Source organism: Triturus cristatus, chromosome 1_2 (assembly GCF_964204655.1).
Source record: "Triturus cristatus chromosome 1_2, aTriCri1.1, whole genome shotgun sequence".
Classification (NCBI taxonomy): Eukaryota; Metazoa; Chordata; class Amphibia; order Caudata; family Salamandridae; genus Triturus; species Triturus cristatus.
In genome coordinates, this window is record NC_140580.1 from 662,001,951 (window position 1) to 662,023,820 (window position 21,870).

Here is a 21,870-nt window from a genome sequence, read left to right on the forward strand (position 1 = left end):
ATGCACACTTTGAGTGTGCAAACCACACCTCCCCCTGTGCCTCCAGCCCGCCCTAACCCAGCTCCGAAACTGCGGGAAAAAAACGAAAATAACTATGTTATTATCATTTTATGTTTCCTGCTCAAAGAGCAGTGGGGCGACGCTCCTCCGCCTAACAGAGGAGCCGCCCCTGTGTGGTGTTTGATCCATTTAAATCAGGGCATCTGCATAACATAAAGCCCTTCTGGATTTTAACGTACCTTAGGAAAAAAACTTAGCAAGTAACTCTAACGCTGTGACCAGATATCTTCAAATTAATTAAAAAGTGTTGGTGTCAGTGCACATCACTGACAGATGCCCAACACCATCGAAATGCAACAGTCATCTTTTTTCCAGCCCGATAGAAGCTCTCTTAGCCCAGCTATTGGTATGTAAACTACTCAGTAGGAGCTGTGTAGGCCAAAAGATAACCACTTCCTCCATGCTTACTAGCGTCAAATGCTTTAGCAAAGTCCCAAATGCGCATTGTAACAGCACTGACTCATGTTCAGGGTTTTGCCAGCAAGGAGAGCAAGAGGCATTGCTCTGAGCATCAAGGACATCAAACAGAAATTCCTCTCTGCCGAGGGAAGGATATAGCGATACCAAAGGGGATGATAGACAGAGCGTTTGAGCAAATCAGACACTCACCCCCAGTCAACTGATCTGGGTTTAATCCATCATCATTCTTTAGCTCACTCCACCACCCCAGTTCAGACATGGCCATATGCAAATCAGTCTAACCCTGTGCCTCATGGGAACAGTCCAGCCCGAACTGCCAAGCCATGTCTTCCCTGGACCGGAAACAAGCTTCCTAGGACCGGTTTCTGGCATTTCAACCGTCTTCAGCCAGGCTTGCTTGAATCCAGTGGCAAAGTGAGCAAGGGACTCACGTCTGAGCATACCCTGCCAACTTATGGCGAACAAAGCAAAACCATAGGAAATGATGGACGGAGTGTTGAACATTGCAAGCACTCACCCCCAGTCAACTGATCTGGGTTTAATCCATCACCGTTCTTTAGCCCACTCTGCCACCCCAGTTCAGACATGGCCATATGCAAATCAGTCTGACCCGGTGCCTCATGGGAACTGTCCAGAGAAGGATATAAGCACGAATCAGAGTAATCATCTTCTCTGTCTGTTCATGCTTCCTAGATTTGAAATATGGAGTACGCATGTTTGAAACAGTGGGACATTTTCATAAAATGATGCTTTTATTGTGAAATGGGGTCTGCCGGTCTCTTGAATGACTTTCTTTAAGCAAGCTAACACCCTGTGTAAAATAAAGTCTCATGGGATACTAGCCCTGGACTAGTTGGAGAAGAGCATGCCTCCTGGTGAAAAACTTCCTCTGAGAACCATTCTCTCTCTGGAATCTCGCAAAACATTTTAGGCGAGGTACGTACATGCTTAGGCAAAGAAGTGAATATTCAAAATGCAAAAATCTGGAATTTTGCGAATTTTATTAAGGCCTAATATTGAGGGACATTTTGGAAGAAAAGGAGGATGTTTTAGATTCCCATTCTTTGCCCCGCTTTGTTCTTTTTTTTTTTTTTAAGGAAAGGAAGCATTTAATCTCATGTCAATGGGACCAGCGTGTCCTTGCTCCTAAACGGTAATGATTTTCCAAAGCATTACAATTAAGACAAAAGAAAATTAAACAACGTGTCGAATATGTTACAAGATGGTTCATCAAGAGTTACTCTCAGGAGAACCATTCCAACAGCTAATGCTACCCTGAGGCAAAACGATTGAACAGATTTCAAGATTATACTGAAATTGTACAGTGGGGAATTCCAGTGAGCATTCTTTCCGCAAGGGGTGTAATAAGTAGCAGATTTATGGAAACTGCGCCTGTAAAAACAAATTTCTCCTTTTCCATTTGAATAAACTCGGGGTGGCAAGACGGTGCAAATGACATAAATGAGGCAAACGTTTTGAGTGCCGTTGCTCAAAATAAATGAGACCATTTTTCAGAGAAGCCAGAACATGATTTTCATCAACGGAGTTAGATTTCTTTTAGGCAGAAAAAATATGAGCGTTATTTCTACTCTTTAGAAGGCTCAAGAATGTTTCCCTCTTCTACTTGTCCAGGAGGTAGCTGTGCTAACAAGAACCATTTTGCAGCACTGCATAGTAAGGTGAAAGATTCCACAGTAGCTTTGTCTAGCAACATGGCACCCAGTGCTGCCATTTTCTGTAGGATTAGTTAGCACTCTAGTTCTTCACTTTAATTTTGTGGGTAAGTTCAGGTAGGACAGATTCGGTGATAGAGTAAGATGGGTGGCAAGGAAGATCCTAGGTAGGCAAGGCTTAGTGTCTGGACTTTGTGTAGTGGCCATCAAAAGACCCAGGATGGAATGCCTTGGGTATGAAAGAAAGAGGCCCGGTACACCATGCAAGGTAGGCTATGATACCATTAACGTCACCCTCTCTTGCGCCCCTTTCAAATTCTGATGCATATTAATTTGGTTAATGCCTCAATTACATACTGTAAAATCCATTACTCTGAGTACTCTTCCCTCACGTCTATTTATTACTATATTGAGGCAATCCAGCCTCACCAGACACCCATACCACGTGATTTCTCCAAATAAATGACCTTCCCCTCTCCATTCCTCCTGTATGTACGATGTAACACAACACAACCACCATGTTCTGGTTGGCCTTGACTACCTGGGAGGGAGGGAGGAATGGATAGAAGCGAGAGAAAAGGCCTCAGAGTCATGCAACTGCCACAAAGTAATTGCAGCATTACCTCACCGTCCCTTCCTCACTCCCCTTCAGTACTATATTGAGATGTACAAAGTCAAACAGAACAACCAAAAATATAATACTCTCTCCTATTTATTAAATACAACAGCAGGGTATTGAACCGCTATTTATACATCATAGCGGCCAACACCTTAGAACCAAACACATCAGACAGTTCAATCTCCTGAACAATCTTATAATGAGAGGCACAGTCAACTGAGATGACCAGGAGGCTGCCCTGCAGATCTCAGCAATGGAAGCCTCCTGTATCACAGCCCAAGAGGTAGGCATCAACCTTTTAGATTTACCCTGAACACCCAAAGGAGACAACTGACCTGAAGCCTTGTAGGCCAGAGAGATCAAAGACCGAACAAACCGACTCAATGAGTAAGTGGAAGGTTTCGACCCCTTATGTACTCGGCTAGAATTCACAAACAGTGAAACAGAAAGATGGATAGGAGCTATCTTATCCAAATATCAGAAGAGCCCTCCTGACATCCAGACAATGAATCCGTATTTTATCCTTATCGGAAGGCGAGTCGAAAAGGGAGGGTAAAATCAGCTCCTGTTCTTTATGAAACTGGGAACCAATCTTGGGACGAAAGGAGAAAGGAGTTTTCAAAATCACTTGATCTTCAAAAATCAGAAAAAAAGGGATGCTTAAAAGATAAAGCTCCCAGCCCACCCAAGCACCTGGCTGAAAAAAGCTGCCAGAAAAAAGAATGTTTTAAGTGACAACTTCCTAATTTCAATGGATTTAAGAGGTTCAAATGGAGGAACCATCAAAGCCTCCAAAACCAAAGATAAATCCCAAGAAGGGAAATGCTTCCTAGGAAAGGGAAGAACATTCTTTAACAGACGACCCACTAAACCTTCCGTATCTGACAAGTTGTTCCCAGAACTTCTAAAAGCTTTGCTAGCTGCCCATTGAAGCCTAAGGATGGGTACCTTCAATCCCAATAAGACAGTCTTGAAGAAACACCATCACATCAAAAAATCAGAAAAAGTTGGGTCCAAACCTTTACCCTGACACCACTTACTGAAGGAACGCTAGTGCCGTAAGTAAGATTTATTACTAGACAAGAACCTAGAAGCTTGCAGATTCTGAGTCAAACTAGGCTGCACCCCATTATGCAGCAATCCTAGCTTTTCAACGTCCAGGCCGCTAACCTCATCCTGGATAAAACAACCTGCTGCAATACTGGTAACAGCAGAGGGGAGCGATTCGGAGGCAACATCCACTCCTCAACTTACTTCATCTCCACTAGAAGAGGAGACAAAGAGGAGCAGGGCCAAGCCTAGACAATCAGAATTACTCCCTCCGCACACTGAGAAGGAACCTCAGAATCAGCAGAAATGGATGGAAGGCATAAAGAAGACTTCGAAGCCATCTGCATGAGAGAGCATCAACCACTTAAGCCAGAAACTCCTTTGACCTTGAACAGAACTTCAGCACTTTGACATTGAGAGAGCTAGCAAAACGATTTATCACCAGGAATCCCAACTGCTCTGTAATCTCCACAAACATCTGTTGGAGATGGAAATCCACTGACAATGGAATCTCCCTGCTGAGATTGTCTGCCAGAGTATTGGACACCCCTTAAATGTGAATTGTGGACACTGCCAACTCCGCCCAATGAAACAGCTTGTTTGCAATCTTTGCTAGGTAAAGAGATCCGCCTCCCTGCCTGTTCACATAAGCTTTGTTGTAACAGTGTCTGTTCCAATCAAAACAACTGCCCCCTTCAAATACCGAGAGAATGCCGTCAGAGACAATCAGATTGCTTCCAGTTCCCTCCAATTTGATGATCTTCTGCTCTGAGATGGAAAGCAAGAACCCCTGCTCTGACGTACCCCCACCCATACCCCCAACCCGACAGACTGTCATCTGTTGTGATAGTTTTGGGAGTGGGAAGGGAGAGAGGGATTCCCTTCAGGATAAGATCCTTTTCTAGCCACCAAACCAAGTCCCTTCTGACCTGATGGTAGAGAGGAATCTGAAAAGACAGAGATTGACAAACGGGAGACCAATAAGCCAGGGTTTGAGTCATTAGCTTGTGTAGATGATAGCGAGCCCCGGTTACCAAAAATTCTGTTGCTGCCAAATCCGCCTGAACCCGTAGCCAAATAGCTGCCTCCGGATCGGGCTTGACCAAAAGACTCAAAATGTGGGCTTGAATTTTGGCTACTTTTACGTCTAGCAAGGTGACCACCACCAAATCCGTACAAAACCTTGTTCCAATAAACGGACAGTCTTGCTCTGGCATAAGGTTGAATTTTAACTGATTTATAAGAAAACTGTGCCCCTGCAAAATGACAAGAACCACCCCATTGTTTGTGAGCAAAAACCTTGTGCAAGCATGAGACAGCCTACATCCAGGTAGGGATGAAGGAAGATCCTTTGATGGTGAGCCAATGCCACTAAGGAGGCCAGAACCTTTGTAAACACCTTTGGTGTGGACTTCAGACCGAATGGCAATACTGCAAATTGAAAATGGTCTTCCTGGATAGCAAATCACAGAAATTTTTAATGTGCTTTTGCCCTAGGAACGTGCAAGTAGGCGTCTTGAAGATCTATGGAAGTCATAAAGTCATTGATGGATATTAAGGGAATTATGGGCTGTAAAGTAACCATCTTCAAATGAACTGCCCTGATTCAAACATTCACCCTTTTTAGATCCAGAACTGGCCTAAAATCTCCGGACACCTTCTGTACCAGAAACAAAATTGAATTAGTTCCTTCTCCCCTCTCTGCAACGGGTACTGTAACCATTGCTCTTCACCATAAGGGCACGGACCACTCCCAACAGGGCTCGTCTCCTTTCCAGATTCTTGGAGATGTAAGTACGGATGGTTCCCCATTCAGGAGGCTAACTGGCAAAGTACACACGATAGTAATCCCTGACAATTTTCAAAGCCCATTGATCTTTTACATCCTTTCCCAGGCCTCCTGAAAAAACAAAAGTCTGCCTCCCACTGAAACGGAGGCCCCTGTTCCCGAATTGTCAGGACTTCTGCTTTGAAGATCTTTGCTGCCCTTTTGCTTGTGCCGAGGAAGAGGACTTCTTGGGCTCAAACTTCCTCTTAAGCTCGGAAAATGGCCTTGAATAGTTCCTGGACGAACGAAATTAAGATGAAGGCTGATCCCAGAAACGTTGTAAGAGTGAGGGCTTCCTCTTGTAAGGCACAGCATACTTCCAATCCTCGAATGACTTGTTAACTATATTGTCCAACTGCTCACCAAACAGCAACTTGCACTTGAAAGTAAATTTTAGCAGAGTAGATTTCTCTGAGTAATCTGCTTTCCAATCCCTCATCCACAAATTTCTTCTTGTAAAAACCATTGAATCTGTTGCCATGGCCAAAGCTTTCAAGATATCTGAGGAAACCCCTGGCAAAAACTTTCCATATTTACTAGCGGGTTTGAACAATCTGTCTCTTCCTGAATTGCTGTGGCCAAATTTTCAAAGTCTGAGACAAGAGATTGGACTGCGTATTCAGAATAAAAACCAGTTTTAAGAGTCAGATTCTCTGTGGGGAAGGCTTTCATAAGTGCTCCATCCACCTGCTTAATAGTAATATCAAAAGGCGAGCAATCTTCAGGGTTTATGGCCATTCTACCAATCAGAGTAGCCAGCATGGCATCCTCCTTAACATTATGTGAAAGAGGGTCCTCACCTTCCTCTAGTGAATAAAGCTTCTGCAAAAATCTGGAAACCGAGAAGCGGCCCAGATCTTACCATTCCCCAGTAATCAAGTCTTAAATTCTCCCATGAAAAGGCATCCGGTCTCAAACTGGAGAGCACAACAAATCCACATAAACACATGCACACCCAGGCAGATCTTTCTCTGTATCCAGATGGGACAGGAAAAATAAAAGCTGAGAGGCATTATCTCCAACGCCCTAGATGCTAAGATAGTATCAGATGAACATATGCTACTTTGTGAAGCAATCTGAAAATAAATCTAAAGAAAAAAACTACAGCATCGTAAGAGAACCTGGAAATTCAACTAAAATGGCTGCAAGATATGTATCATCAAGTCACACCCAATATACAACCTCCAGCATGAATAGTCCACAAAATGAATATATATAACTTTGCATGACAACAGAATAGAGGCAATGCTCAGATACTGCTACTGTATCTCTTGGTTTTGTGGCAACGTCTTTCTGTATTAATTTTGGCAATTGTCTTGCCAGTAACCTTTATTTGAATTTTAAGTTGATTCGCATCTGAGCTACAACGTTACACACCGTGTGAGCCAGCACTCTACCACTTTTAAAGAAGCATTAGCAAAACCATTAGGATTGTATTGGCAAGTTTGTGCGATGGTTAATTTTTTTACTGCAAGCATATGCCACAAAATTAAAAGAAGCAAATGTGTGATACAAATTTTAAATGAATGATAATTTACCATTGAATATTGTTTTAATATAACAGCCCGTGTATTTCCCAGCTGTCAGGTGTAGTTACACAGAAACCCTTTTAGTTTTACCACAAAATCACAAAGAAATACAATTCTTAATGTAGCAAAGAAAAGATACTATTGGCTTTGAATTAATATTACCTGAAGACATGGGGCCTTATTACGATGTCATCTGCCTGACACTGTTGCAGTCTTGGGACCGATCCAACCTCCGGTCGGCGGTCCCGATACCGCTATTACAATGCAACTGCAAATGGTGCGGACGCATACTCCCATTTCTCAATGGGAGCTTGTGCTGCTGCCGTAAACCAGTCATAGCACAAGGTCCCACAGACAAATTGTAATTTCTGTTAATCCCTGCACCATGTGGCAGGCACCTCACATGCTTGCCACACCATGCAGGGATTAACAGGGGGAACAATAGGTGCCCCCTCGGCCCCAAACGGGAAGGGTGAAGGGGCCCTACTAGGGGCCCCAAAGCCACTTTTTGACAGGCTTCCATGTCAGAAAGCCTGACATGAAAAGCCTGTCGGAAACCGACATCGTAATCCGAGAGGCCGCCTCGCCGTCCATAGGGATTACGGTGAGGCCTCCGACTGGCCGACAAGCTCCTTGAGCCCATCAGAATCCAGCTGGAATGACCGTCCGGTTTCACTTTCGACCGCCTGTATTGTAATGCAGCGGTCGGAAGTGAAACCGACAATGTGACTCGGAAAGCTGCCGACCTGTGGTCAGAGGCTTTCCGAGTCACATCGTAATGAGGCCCATAGTGTAAACCTTCAACAATGACCCCCCAAAATATGAAGTGAGTATCCTTTTAGGTGCATATCCGCATGTGATGGGGTCCATGGCGGGGCGAAGGAGCCAATGGCTGAAGTGGTCTAAGCCACTGCCCCCTGCTGTAGTGTGCAGAAGAAAAATATGTATGACAGTCAGACAGACCAATGGATAAAGAGGACTCACCAAAAACCCATCTCTATATGTATTGATCTATGTATTTTATACTCAACTTTGTTTCAGTACAACTAGCAATACAGCTAAAATTGTTTCTTGGCCGGACCTGAAAAGAGGTTGATGAAGCTTCATTGTGGGTTGTGGCAGCGACTGTGGCTCCTCCATCATTGGCTGTCGGGGCTTAATGGCAGCCATGATCTGAACTCCCTTGTAACACTTGGGATTTGCTGTTAAAATAAATTGTGAACAAGACCTAGTTTCTTTTTAACATCTGCTTCTTTTCTTGTATCTGATCATCTAGTCCCCAGGGATACCTGTACCTCATGATCACATTAGTATTTCAGCTGATTCACTTTCTTTGTTTCTTGGACTTTGGTTTGCCTGATCCCATATACAATATTTTAATTTATTGGTTTAATCTTGTTCATTTTTGCCTGGTCTCCATTGAGTTGGTCGGTGACTGGTGCCATTCTCTCATAGGCTGTCAGGTGCCTTGCACAGCTGTTAAAACCTAACACTCCACAGATGTGGACAACAGGTCCTCCTATATATAGCGTGTCCATCTGGATCTTCCATGCCCAACTGCAGAGAGTGGCTGTCCATTCTGGTCTTAAACAGGTCTGTTAATAGTACAACTGAGTTTCTGAACCAGCTACACCTTACATCCCTAATCTATTTATTTTCTTCACAAAGGAAACTTATACCATCTAGTGTCACACAGGGAATATGCATCTGTGTTTAAGCCATCCCACCAGCTAGAGCTAAATGATGATCTTTATAAGACTCCAGTCCTATTAATGCCATGTCAAAGATCAGACACTTATATAATGCACTCATTTTGTAACAACATTTACAACATTTGTTTATTACTGAAACATGGCTTTAGGAAGAATTGCATCTCTCAGTGATAATTGTGTCCCTCATTGGTTCAAAGTATTGCCACGGCTATTGCAATAAGAAATGTGGCAAGATATTAGTTATGTCTCATGATTGTCTCTCGCTTATAATTAGGACATGTAATCAATTTGCTTGTGTAAGGTCAATGTAACCTAAAAGCAACCATGCTACAAAAGACCTAAGACTGTAAGATTGGTGTAAATTGAGGGATGGTATTGCTGTCAGATGTCTAAGTGATAGGACTGCTGGCTGAGGTTTGAGTCTGGAAGATCTATGTCGCATGTAGACCAGATTTGCTGTCCGGGGTTTGGGTTTGTTCAATTGTCTAACCTGAGGGATAGCTCAGAGGCCAGGGTTTAGAGACATGAATACCTTAGTCTGTGAACTCTACACGTATAACTCTGGGGATAGCTTTCCCGTGTGCAGTTTGATCCCATGTTAGCATTTGTGTAACCAGAGACATTACTTTGGTGGCAAAACCTCGAATGTTTATGATTTGAGTTATATGACCAAAGCCCGGTTTTCTAAAGTCAAAGTTTGTTAATTTGCTGCTGACCCCAAATAGATGAACCTCAATTCAGTGTAGAGCACTTGGATCTCTACGAAATTTGTATGCAAACATGTTCCTGAAAGGCTGCAGTATACCCCACATTTATTAAGTTAAGAAAAAAGATAGTGCTAAATATCTTTTTTCTTTTTATGTTTACTTATGTTCAAGTCCGTCCCTTCTGTTTAGGGACATATGGTTGTAGGTCTTGTAAGAGGGGCTCTTGAAATTCGAGTCTTTCTTCTTTACCTAATAATTTATACCGGGAATTGTGTCTTGGGGTGTAAAATGTGTACCACTTATTAAGTCTAAATTGTCCTTTTTAGGGTCCTCAGATTTGTTTGTGGCCCAGTTATTCTTAAAATGGATGGCTGTGACCTGCCCAAAACATGCATGAATGAGCGGAGAATGGTCCATAAAGTCAAAGATCTTTCAAATAGGGGCCCCCAAAATATGTTTGGCCTGGGGCCCCCCAAATCCTTAAAATGTCCCTGATTGCCAACCCATTGGTAAGTTACTAGCCTAGATAAATTCCTATGCATTCTAGGTACTGCTTCTGCCTGTTTGTCGAATAATTTGCTCAGCCACAAAGACGTGCCATATAAAACGTTAAAAAAATATTTCGCATGTACTGTGCAGATCTGCCAAGTTGTTCCCGACACCAAATAAACTAAGCAACAATCTGTTGCAGAATTTCACAACATTCGCTGCAGGAGAAAATACACAGGGGGGAATCTTTTGAATTTAGAACAGTTTGTATTAAAAGAACGAGAAACTGTCTTAAATATATAAAGCGTGCAGAAATCTCCCAGGAGCCAAAAATATGAGACTTCGCCTGCTTTTGTTGTCAGAGTATGAAAGACAGACACTGTGGAATGAGCTATTTAAATGCTTTGTGTGCAGGGGAAATGTGCAGACCTCAATCCGAAATAACGGGGAGAGCTAGAAAAAATAGAAATAGTTAAGCTCTGAAGGTGCTTCAGGGGGAAGAAAAACACAAGTCGGTGTGGGAATGTAATATACAATTTTAAATGTATCGGTGGTTTATGGGCTGTCCGTGAAAGGGCTATTCATTTGCTCCCGTATTCACTACTAAGAAGGAAACGACTAATAAATAATGCGATGTGCCCACAGTGAGCAAAGCCCATCAGGAAACCAGAAGACGGGTCTGCACCTAGAAGCCGAGTTTGCTGACAGTCAAACAGTGGCTCTGACAGTCGAAAATCACCAAACAAACAAGCAAGCAAGCATGCCCCTCTCTGGGAGACTAGTGTGCTGAGAGGGAGCAGGACTGAAGCACTGAAATGCAAGGTGAGGGACTGTAGATCAACTACCTCAGACGCTGGGGGTGTCACGAGACTACGCACAGCATATAGGTCGGCGTCAGCGTGGCAGCTTGCGTCACTGGGCGGTGGTGATGGTCTGTTCCGCCTCCATCAGCTTACCTCCAGGTAAAGCACCCCTGGAGCGTGCCTTGGCGCACCAGGGGAGGGGTCAGCGCCGCTGGTGCCCCCTACTTAGAAGCCATTCCAGATGTGCTAGCCAAGACTCCGCATCGGATCGCACCTCCGTATATAGAAATGTGCAACCTGCCAGTAAGAAGGGCGGGGACAGCCTGAGAACTCTAAGCAGGTACAGAGGTCAGGCTGGTAACTCCACGCCTGCCGAAGGCGGGGACAGTGGCCGATGGCTTGCATTCCTCATCCCGGCGGAACGGCCCTTCATACAAAAGCGGAGGGTTCTTCACAGGCCAGGCTACTCCCCCTATTTGAGGTGCACCTGAGGGGAGATTTAGTGAGTGATTATTTCTTTCCAAGCACTATGCCTGCCTGTGAGCCGAGAGGCCCTGACATGTAGAACTCCCACGCTGCCAAGTTTAATAGGTCAATGCATGACCAGCTGCTCCAGTCCACGATTGTCTTTGCATTCTGGGACTTGTAGTCCCGATTTTATAGTGAGAAAAACAAGGCTACAAGTCCCCCACCCCATAGATGAAAAACCTGGAGCGGCGCAGTTAATCACCCATGGACCTGTTACACTTGGTAACTCTGTCCTCATTCCCATCCTTGTGTACGAGTCCTTATTAAGGGGAGGTGTGTGCACCTCACTGCTCACCTAAAAGCAAACAAATACCCTGGGTCCTTGCTGTTGGAGGCTCCGTTACCTTCCAGGCACTATAAACGCATTTCAGACGGGCCTGTGGCTCTCTATTTGTGTATTTGTGACAGATTTTTTGCTGTACACTCATCGGAGCGCCCATTTTCTGTTTTTGTTTTCTTCAGGTCTGGTAATGGGCAGGTTTGATTTTGGTTATTTTGTGGGCCCGGCTTAGGCGAGAGACCATGGTCGAGGACTGCTGTTGGCAGGTAGGGAGTGCTTTCTTGTTGATATGGACTCTCTCCTGTTTATTCCCCACCTCAGTGATTTTTGCGAAGAGGTGTCTACTACACCCATCGCCCGCCCCATGTGGGGAGTAGGGTAGGTGTGCTGCGGCTGGGGCTCTTCCACTGCCACTTACCTTCTTTTCATGTTCCTGCTCTTTCATTGCCATTCGCTGTTCGGCCATAGGGGGGTGCGGAGAGGGTACCTCACCATATTCTAACCTGTGATGTTGTGGTAGGCGAGGTGGAGCAGACTTGGGTCATGAATGAGGAGGGTTGTTCTCGGTGTTGGAACCCATCTCATTGCTTCAGAGATTTTGTTTCTCGGCTGCATGTGGGAGATCTCATGAGATCGTCTCTCTGCAAGGTTGAGATCCTGTGTGTCAGCTGGCAGCATCTTTGATTGGGCAGACATCTGGAAACATGCTTCAATTGCCTGGAGGTCTCACATAGCTTGGCCTCCATTTTTGTTTGGTCAGTCTGACAATGGGCTGTCAAGGACTTTTGGTGCCACTTCTTTTTTCCGGTCGAATGTTTTCTACAATGACCGTGGTTGACTCAATGCTAGAGGTTAAAGTCTCCAAATCTCAGCCTGACGCTTACGAATTTAAGTCCTGCTATGGTAGCAGCCATGTGTCTGCCTGAAGGTCTGATCTGTCACAAAATGTTTCCAGAACCTCTCCTGTAAGTATAAGTTGATAACATTCCCATTCCTGGCCCATTGACAACCTCTCCGTCCTTCTGGTGTTCTGGACTGATGCTGGGATCCAGGCTTGGGTTCATATCTGCTTGTATCGTGGTTAATGGCTTTAATGCTCAACACTTACAGATGGAGCTCTCCATAGACTGCAGTTTGGGTCCTGACAAGACTCCTTCACACTTCAGTAATCCAGCCGATGGCAGGAAATTCAGCAAGATTATATTTTGTGGTTCGAGGTCCCTGGTAGTGTCATCTTATTTCAATAATTCCTTCACGACTGGCTATATACATGTCCTATTCTGCCCTTGTCACCATGGGCCTGCATTCTGCACAGTGAGTCTTATTTCAGTGTCATCTTACTAGGAGATGAAAGGGCCCTGGAGGGGATAGTATTTGGCAGTCTGAGACACTCTTTTTGCTTCACATTTGTGTTCTGCTCTCAGTGAAGATAAGAAGGGAGAGTTATTGATGCTATCAGCTATGTTCCTGTTCCTTGTCCTGTGAGGGGTCTTGGCGTGTACTTCCCAATGTTCTGGTGGGTAGTCAATGAGTGGGATATGGGGGGCTGCCTGCGACCATTATTTCTTTATTCTTCTGTTTTTTGTTTTTTTTCATCTTAGTTGCCTTCCAATCCTCTGATCCTCCAGCAGCAAAGGCTTAAGCAAGGGTATGTATAATGTTGTGAACTCTCAGGTTTCGCCTCCTTCTGCCTTCATCTATATCAACCACAAATTCTCTGTTTCATCACATAGTTTCAGCCAGGATTGAACACTTGTTTCTTGCCTGAGGCTCAGCTATTTATGACATCTGCTATCTATAGACGTACATCCAATTAATTAACCCCTTCGGTGCTCATGACGGAATGGTTCCGTCATGACCCACGGTTGAGCTGTGCTCATGACGGAACCATTCCGTCATGACCCCGCCCGCGCAAGATTCCGCCAGCACAGCGGCGGAATCTGCGCAGCATCGAAGGGGTTAAGTTGAGTTACTCCTAATGCTCACTGCAAGTGAAATTTCTTCCACACAACAGAGCTTTGTGGCACCTTGTTTGGTTCAGGGTCTCTATTTTGAGGGGTCCCTTTGGTTTCTCCGAGTTTTCGGTCATCCTTGCCTCTTGACGCTTCAGATGAGGATTGATGGTGTGCCGTGGGATGCAAAAAGAACTGATGGACAAAATACTGAACAATGTCAAACACATACCCCCTGTCAGAGATCTGGGCCTAAATCCATAGTTTTTTGCTCACCACACCACCCAATTTTTGACCCAGCCATATGCAAATCAGTCTTGACCCTGTTCCTCATGGGAACAGTCCAGCCCCAACTGCCAGGCCAGGCCACCCCTAGACCAGAAACAAGAATCCCAAGAACCTTTCATCAGCCAGGCGAGCTTGAATCCTTGAATCTCTTGATTGAGGGGAACTGATTGGCACTCGTTCTGCCCTGATCTCTGTCTTGATTGTTTTTATTGTCTTCTGTGATACGTGGCAGTAGTAGCCATGCTCATTACTCCATGATAGAGCATCTTTTCTTCTCTTTGGAATTGGTTCCCAGCAGGGGTGTTGGGAACAGGCTGATGGATCCCCTAAACCTTGTTCTCCTCAAGGCATTTGCTCTTTACAGTTGTTGTTTGCCACCTTGTGCCAGTGTTTCAAGTACCCCTTTTTGAGACTTCTATCACCAACAGCCACTATCCTGTCTCCCATGTTTTTCCAGCTTCTTGGTGGTAGACCCTCATCTTTTGTTTACCATGTCTTCACTCTGCTTTCGTGACGTTTGGATGGATGTCATCTTGGGGTTCCTTTTTGTGAAGAGTTCCTCTGCCGCAGCTCCTCTCATTACCAGGGTGTCGGTGTCCCAATGAATATCAATCTGCTCTCCGATTTGTCCTCCCTACTTGGACCTGTCAGAGCTCTCTCCTTATAGGCTCTCATTTGAGACATTGGGGCTCCAGGTTACAGGCTTCTCTCTGGTTTCACTCCTGCAGTTTGGGCCACGTGGTGTCCAGTCTTCCTTCGGCCCATGGTCACCTCTGGGTTTTGTTTCTTTTTGCTCAGCCAGAGATCCATGCTCAGATCTCCACACGTTGTGTCCTGTGGCTGGCCGTCCGCATCTCTAAAGTGTTCTAGGGGGAGGTTCAACGGGTTGACTGTAGCCGCTTGTATGCTGCAAGAGCTTCTGGCTCAGTCATCAACTGCAGTTTGCTGTGGGGTACTGCCTTGCTGCTTCTTTTTCTGCAAAGTCCTCCCTTTAGTCTACTGCAGTAGGCTCTTTCTGGCTCTTCTTTGCTGCAGTCCTAGTGTTTGAGGGTATATCTTCGACTTGCAGTCAAGTGTACCAGCTTTACTGGTGATTTGGGATCCTTTCAGTGTTCTCTGATCACTTCAGAATGTGTCTGATCATGTTCCACAGCCATCTTCTTTCATCAGGTGTTTCTTCTGCCTTTCCTGTGTGTGTCAGCTGGAGGCTGCTACTTTCTTTTCTGGAAGGGTGCCAAATGTTGTTCTCTTTCTTCATTTGCTCTGCTGACTGTTTTTTATTAGACCTGTCACAGCTCAGCATCACCTCCTAACATCTCTGTTCTTTTGAGGTCGGTGATTTTGCTTCATCTGTGGTCCTGAGGTGATTCTAAGACATTTACTTTCGTATTGGAATGCCTTTTATGCTGCAGATATGCGTGGCTTTCAACCAGACGTCTCTGCTGCCGTTTTGTATTTTCCTCTCTTCTGTTATCAATCACATCTGCAGTGCTCATTGGTAGGAGGTGGATGGTCGTCTGTGCCATTAATAGTGCTCAGTTGTTGCACTTTTGTATTCTGTGGCTTGCACACAGGCCCCCGAGAATGGTTACTTTAGTAAGGACTGGGATGAGGAAGTGGATGAGGAGGTAATTACTTACTGGTAATCATTTTATTCCGATTCCCGCTCTGGGTATATAGTGCACGGATTTATTGGGGAGGGGCTTAGACTCTTACAGTGAAGATCCAGGAAGAATGTTTTTCTGTCAGGTGATCAGCAGGGTGCCTGTCTGGTACTTTCACACACCTCACGTTGAGAAGCATTATTATGAGGAAGATAGAATCAGAGTAATGAGATTACTGGGAAGTAATTAAGACATTTCCTAAAAGGACAGTCTGACTCTGACCGGGCATCAGAGAGGCCTACTCACTACAAGTTAGCTGGATAGCACAAATTGATTCCTTTACAAATTACTGCTATCAGGAGCAACAGTCTATTTGGTTAAACTGAACCTCATAGAATACATACATTTGTTAAATGGAAAACTCCAGCCGAGAACCAGCCATCTTCAGGGGAGGTTCCTCCTAAAGGGCAGAGGAGCATAACCCCGCCTGCTGCAAGAGCAGGAGGTAAATGTAAATAAAATGGGCACTACCATGACCATTTTATTACAGTGCAGGCTGGCGACTTCATATTAAATTATATGATGTGTCTGAGGGTGGGGATATGGTGGCAGCAGCAGGATGACTTGAGAAGCTGCCAGTGCTGAGTGCGCATGTTGGATATGCCAGCTGTCTTGCAACGGTCATCCCGACATGCGCACTTATGAATGCACCGATCCCAGTGGTGTTAAGATGCTGGGGTATTGCAGGCACAGGCACCCAGCCTCAAAAAGAGTGCTGGATTAGTCTGATCAAACCAATCCTGGCACTTCTCTCATGCTGAAAACAGTATGAGAGTAGCTGCAGGATTCGTTAGGTTCGTGTTGGAACGGAAGGCGATTGACTTCCTACAACCATTCCTTGGAAGCCTGAGACATGTTTCCTGATGAGGCTTCAACCACTGCTGTAAAGATGTTGCCATCAGTATTACAGCAGCCTCTGGTCTTCCGCTCTCTCGGCTGTGTCTCAGCAGCACCAAATGCACCCGTGGGAAACCGTAAGCCCCCACCCCCCATACATTTTAATATGAAACCATATTCATAGCACAATACACACGTTCCTCTCCTTAGACATGAATGACTGCAAGTGGTTCTAGGCAGGGCTTTAAGTGGGATTAAAAACTGGGGGGGTCTCTCAAGGGGGCGTGGCCAATGTAATTAAGGGCGCGGCTTAAAAACAGTACTTGAAAATCTTTGCTTAGCATAGTGTGCCGCCCGACTTGTATTTTGCTGTTTGTCATTGCATCCAGATATGATAAAACAAGTAACATCATACCTACAAGTCAGGACTATTGGCTTTGTCAATGGTTGTTAGTTGCTTAAGCTAAATAAGCAGCAACTATGGCTTGTATAGAATGTTGAAAAAGCTTCCACTTAAAGCCCTGGTGACACCACGACAATGTTGCTGCTCCTTAGTTTCAAAAAGCGAAGGGAAATCCAGAGAGAAAATGACTCTTTAAAGGATTTCCCTTCCCCTACAACGCTCACCTGGCATGACGTCATGCCATAACTTCTCCACTTGTGAGTACTGTGAGCAGGGTACATCGATGTGCCTGCTGTCTCGAAACGGGTCTCTAGCGTGCTCTGTTTTGTGCCCTGGCACTTTTTTCCAGACTGCGGTGACAGCAGACTGCTGTCACTGCAGTCCGGAAAAAATACGGACTGTCTGTGCCAGGGCACAAAACAGAGCCCGATAGAGACCCGTTTCGAGGCCCCCTTCAAAAAACTGCCGGTGCTCAGACCCGGTGAGACCCGGCCCACTTAAAGCAATGGTTCTAGGGCAAATCATGCTAATACTCAATTCCAACTGATGAAACGCCTTCTGTTTTTATTGCCTACTCGAAAAACTGTCTTGTCCTGCGAGGATGGGAGCCCTCCAAAGGAAAATGATATTTTGTTTAGAGCGCCGGACACGCATGCCGCGTTACTGTTGGAAGAACATAAGAACTGACTACCCAACCTGGAGCGAAGGCGGAAGGACGGCTGTCCAGTGTGACACTGCTACAGGTGGACTACAGGTGGACTTAGCCTATGTCTGACCTAGACATGCTGAGCACCCCATTAAGTGTTCAGCTGCCTTGCCGTTCAATCCTGCTTTCACCTGCGGTCTCTTGAACGCCGCTGCCACTGGATTTACCAGCCAACCCCCGCGCATTTGCCAGTCAATCCCCAATCGGCCCCTCGTGCTGCAAGATGAGGCAAACGCAGCCACCCGTCAGAATGAAACACTAGTTAAAATGTTACCAAAAGACGTCCCTTGCAGTTTATGGGTGAGACGAAAAGAGTGAAAACTAACACAACTAACCCTTTTGAAGGTTTACATTGCTTGGTGAAGACTTGGCAACTTAGATTTTTAACCACATCCTGAAAATGTCACTTCCTTTAGGGAGCAGAAATGGTTGCTGCGTTTTCTTTATTTCGTGTCCTTTGATAGTTTCCAGGTTTGTTCACTTGGATTGATGCCTCCACGTAGAAACAGAGGAGGGAATTATAGGATTTCAGTGAGTGGGATACGCTGTGACCGCTCAGGACAGAAGTAGGCGCCCCTTCCTCTAAAGTACTGGGGGCTCCGTTGAGAACGTTGTGAAGCTGCACATGGGGGAGCTGTGAGGAGAGTTGTCTGTCTGTCTGGCTGTCTCTGTATGCCGCAGCCAGAGCTCGTCACGTGCTCAATGATGCACCGTGCAAGCAGGCCTCGGAAGAAGTCATGGCAGGCACGGAGCTGCCCTTGCACAGAGGGCAACCTACCACTGTACTCACCAGAGTCAGACTGGGATCACAATTAGGCTCAGGCACTCAGAAAAAAGTGGCCCACATTCCGAAATGGTTAGCATTTTTTGGGTAGCTTCATATAGCGTGAACTCGGTCCAAAGGCATCGGAGCAATTTGAGCATAAGCTGCATTGTAAAAAGTCAAATTCATTTTTAATATAGGAGGGGAGATTAAATGATTTGCTCAGAATCACTGGATATTTAATCTGATGCCAGAACTCTAACGTACTTCCCCAATTACAACGTCCGCAGCTCTGACACCATGATGTTACATCATATGTTTTTTTTCCCCTCTAGGAAAAATGACCTCCCAGCGAGGCCTATGCTAAATGTAAATGTAAAATGTTCAGTATTTGTAAAGTGCGAACAATTACCCAAAGGTGTCAAGGCGCTGGGCGCCCTCGGGAAGATTAAGCAAGCTATTGCCCAGAGTCACATGCTGCTGGGCTAATCTGCCGCCGGCACCGGGGATCGAACCGTGAGCCCCCGTGTTCCAGCGTCAGTTGCCCTGGCCGCTGCACCACACCTCTTCCACACTCCCCCACTCCTCCATCAAGGCCTAAAAGACACTGGGACCGAGGTGACAACACCTGGCCACTTACAAGGCCACTTCTCTTACTAACCCCCTCACATTACATTATAGCCTTAGGGTATGACCTGGGAGGAGAGGGGGCATCAAGAAAAGGACACTACTCCAGTGGGGCTTAGGTGAGAATGGCTCCCACCCTCCCCACACCCGCCATGGCCTGAAAGTGAGGGCGAACAAAGCAAAAACAAGGAAATGATGGCCGGAGCGCTTACACTTTTCAGACACTCACCCCCAGTCACAGATCTGGGTTTGATCCATCATCATTCTTTAGCTCACTACGCCACCCCAGTTCAGACACAGCTATATGCAAATCAGTCTTGACCCTGTGCCTCATGGGAACAGTCCAGCCTGAACTGCCAAGCCATGTCTTCCCTGAACAGGAAACAAGCACCCTAGGACTGGCTCCTCATCGGCTATCTTTAATCAGTTTGACAGCATGCCAGGGGGATGCCAGTGATACTAACAACACTTCACAATGGTCTGGCAGGACCGGGGAAGACAGTAAGTCTCTGTGGGCAGTTTACATGGGCTCAAACGGGCCGCAGATGACCATGAGGCACCGGCCCATCGCCCACTGCCTGCCTTACCAATCCAACCCTGGTACTCACACGGCGAGCAGTGCATGCATTATTAAAGGAGAACAGTGCCCGTCCACTGCACTTCATTGATGCCTCACTGCACATGCACTGCAATAAAGGCCACATTACCGAAGGCAAAAATATACAACTCGTAGCCAATGAAATTGCAGCACGATAGTAATGAGGAAATACTCCTGTAGTCTAATTCAAAATGTGGGTACCACTTTCAACAAAGATTGGCTGAATGGGGGTGACCCAAAGTAACCAATAGCTGAAGGGGGCTGCCGTGCCGATCTTCTTCATGAGCGTCTGGACCACAGTTAGGCATCAGCAGTCTCCAGATAGCTTAGTCATTCATGTTGACTATCAGTTTTGCATAGGTTTCAATTCAATATTCAGGATAATATAAAATAATGTTAACTGCTTCCAGGACGTTTTTTCTGTACTTTCTTCATGTAGCACATACACATTACTCTTGTACAGTGCATAATTTAGACTGAGTGGCATCACTTGTTTGCAAGATTGAAAGCTCTGGAGCTGTGGTTGAAGGCACTGCGGGTTTCTCACAGGGTCTGTCAGTGGGTCAAAAAAGTGTTCAGAAAACCTGGGCATCCAATCATTGGCCTCTCTGCAGAACGCACAGGATAGTGGTCACGTATTTCAGTTGTAATTGGGATTCTATGCAAATGGATGCAATGGGGCCCCCATCATGAGGGTACACATTTTTCAAAATTATAACAAGGCAAAATGAAACGAAAATGCAGTAGTTGCTTGCTTCTTAAACCTAATCCATAACTTTTATGCCCTACCACTTTCAACTGTCACCAGCCACCACTGGCCATCTAGCATTCCAAAGTAGAAAAAGTGTTGAATTCCTCTTAAAACATATCTTCACTTGTGAGGTTTCTTGAAAATCCCAAAGGTGGAATGCATCATATCTGTCTCTCAAATGTCCCAGTTCCAAGTGTGAGTAGCTCTGCCAGTACAGGTTTTTTTCATATATTCTGGTATTTGTAGTCCTAGTGATCCCTTTATGAAAGTAGGACTACAGCTTCCACAATGCACAGACAAAATCCGGACCTGCAAAAGATCTTCAAGAATGGCCCGTGGGGAATTTGAAGGTTCTCCATATATTCGGAGCAGCTCCAGCACCTTCTAACCCTATAAAATGTAATTCCTGCAAAAGGGTGTTTTTAATAATTCAAATAGGCCTGTACGTGGAACTGTGCCCATTTACGTCCCTGGGTGTGGTCTATTTCTTGCAGTCAAAAAAGTGCAAATTCTGCAGGTGTTCCCTAAGAAGGTGGCACCTTCACCCTATTTCATCACAAACAGAGTTTTCAAGTTTGGACTTCCATGTGATAACCTAATACATTCTGGGTGTTGTAGTCTTGGGTTTACTCCATTACACTAATTAGACAAACACACTTAATAGTAATGATTTGTAAGTGAAAAGCCCTTCATTTGAAGCGTGGTGTCCTTGAGAGTACATATTTAATGCATAAGGGCTGAGCTTTGTCTTGCCCACATGTACTGTTAGGCTTCTAGTCCTCCCACAGTGCACTGCTTTGGCTTTAGTCTTATTTCATTGCATTTCTTGAGTTTTTCTAAAGGTTTTTAAGATGCAAAGCTCCAGTCTTTTTTTTTTTTTTTTTAGATCTGTTACTTCCACATGATCACTTTTAGTGAGGCAAAATGCCTCTTCAAGAGGGCTTTAGGTTGTTAATCAAAACCCCAGCACAGGAGCAAAGCATTCTTGATTCTGGTTTTAAGTCTCCTGTTCTGGATCAAAGTTTGCTGAGGAATATTAAGTGCCGAACCCCAAAAATGAGTACTGGTGGACCCCACCTGCAACCCCCAGCTCATAATATGCAGTGATTCCTGTCCATATGGATGAGTACACTTGTGGTCCCCACCCAGCGGATGGCTGTGTTTGTGGTCCTGCCCCAGAGGATGTCTACCCTGGTGTCCTTTCTGAGTGGATGTCTGAATTTGTGTTTGACTGGACTTGGACAGAGGATGACTTGACTTGTAGTCCTGTCCCAGTGCAGCTTTCCCTTTTCTCCAGATGCCCCATACCTCTTCAATGCACCTCGTTCATTTGCAGCACTCCTGTTATTGCAGGACTAGCACCAAGGCTTCACGTGAAGCACATCCGGTTCTTTTAAGTAAACGTCCATGTATTGTTTTTTGGCAGAACAAATGTCTTTCAGGATTAACTTTGAATAATCTAGACAGGCATTCATGTACAAATTACACTGTGGACATAGGACTGATTTATGTGAGGGACAACAATAATGTGTCAATATTGTGTCACAATTTTTCCAAATTAATTCTACCTCAGACTTTCTAAC

At 45.2% G+C, this 21,870-nt stretch overlaps 1 protein-coding gene across 8 annotated transcripts in view; it reads right to left on the minus strand.

Moving 5' to 3' along the window:
* ARHGEF10L (Rho guanine nucleotide exchange factor 10 like) overlaps nt 1-21,870 on the minus strand; it is a 585,939-nt gene that overhangs the window by 392,562 nt on the left and 171,507 nt on the right. Inside the window, exon 1 of one of the 8 annotated variants that reach the window (XM_085608256.1) lies at nt 11,044-11,210. The exons of 6 other annotated variants lie outside the window; for them this stretch is intronic. The gene's annotated coding sequence lies outside the window, so the exon portion shown is untranslated. Of the gene's footprint in view, nt 1-11,043; nt 11,211-21,870 lie in introns of those variants that run through there. One more of the 8 variants, XM_085608242.1, reaches the window with a different exon arrangement.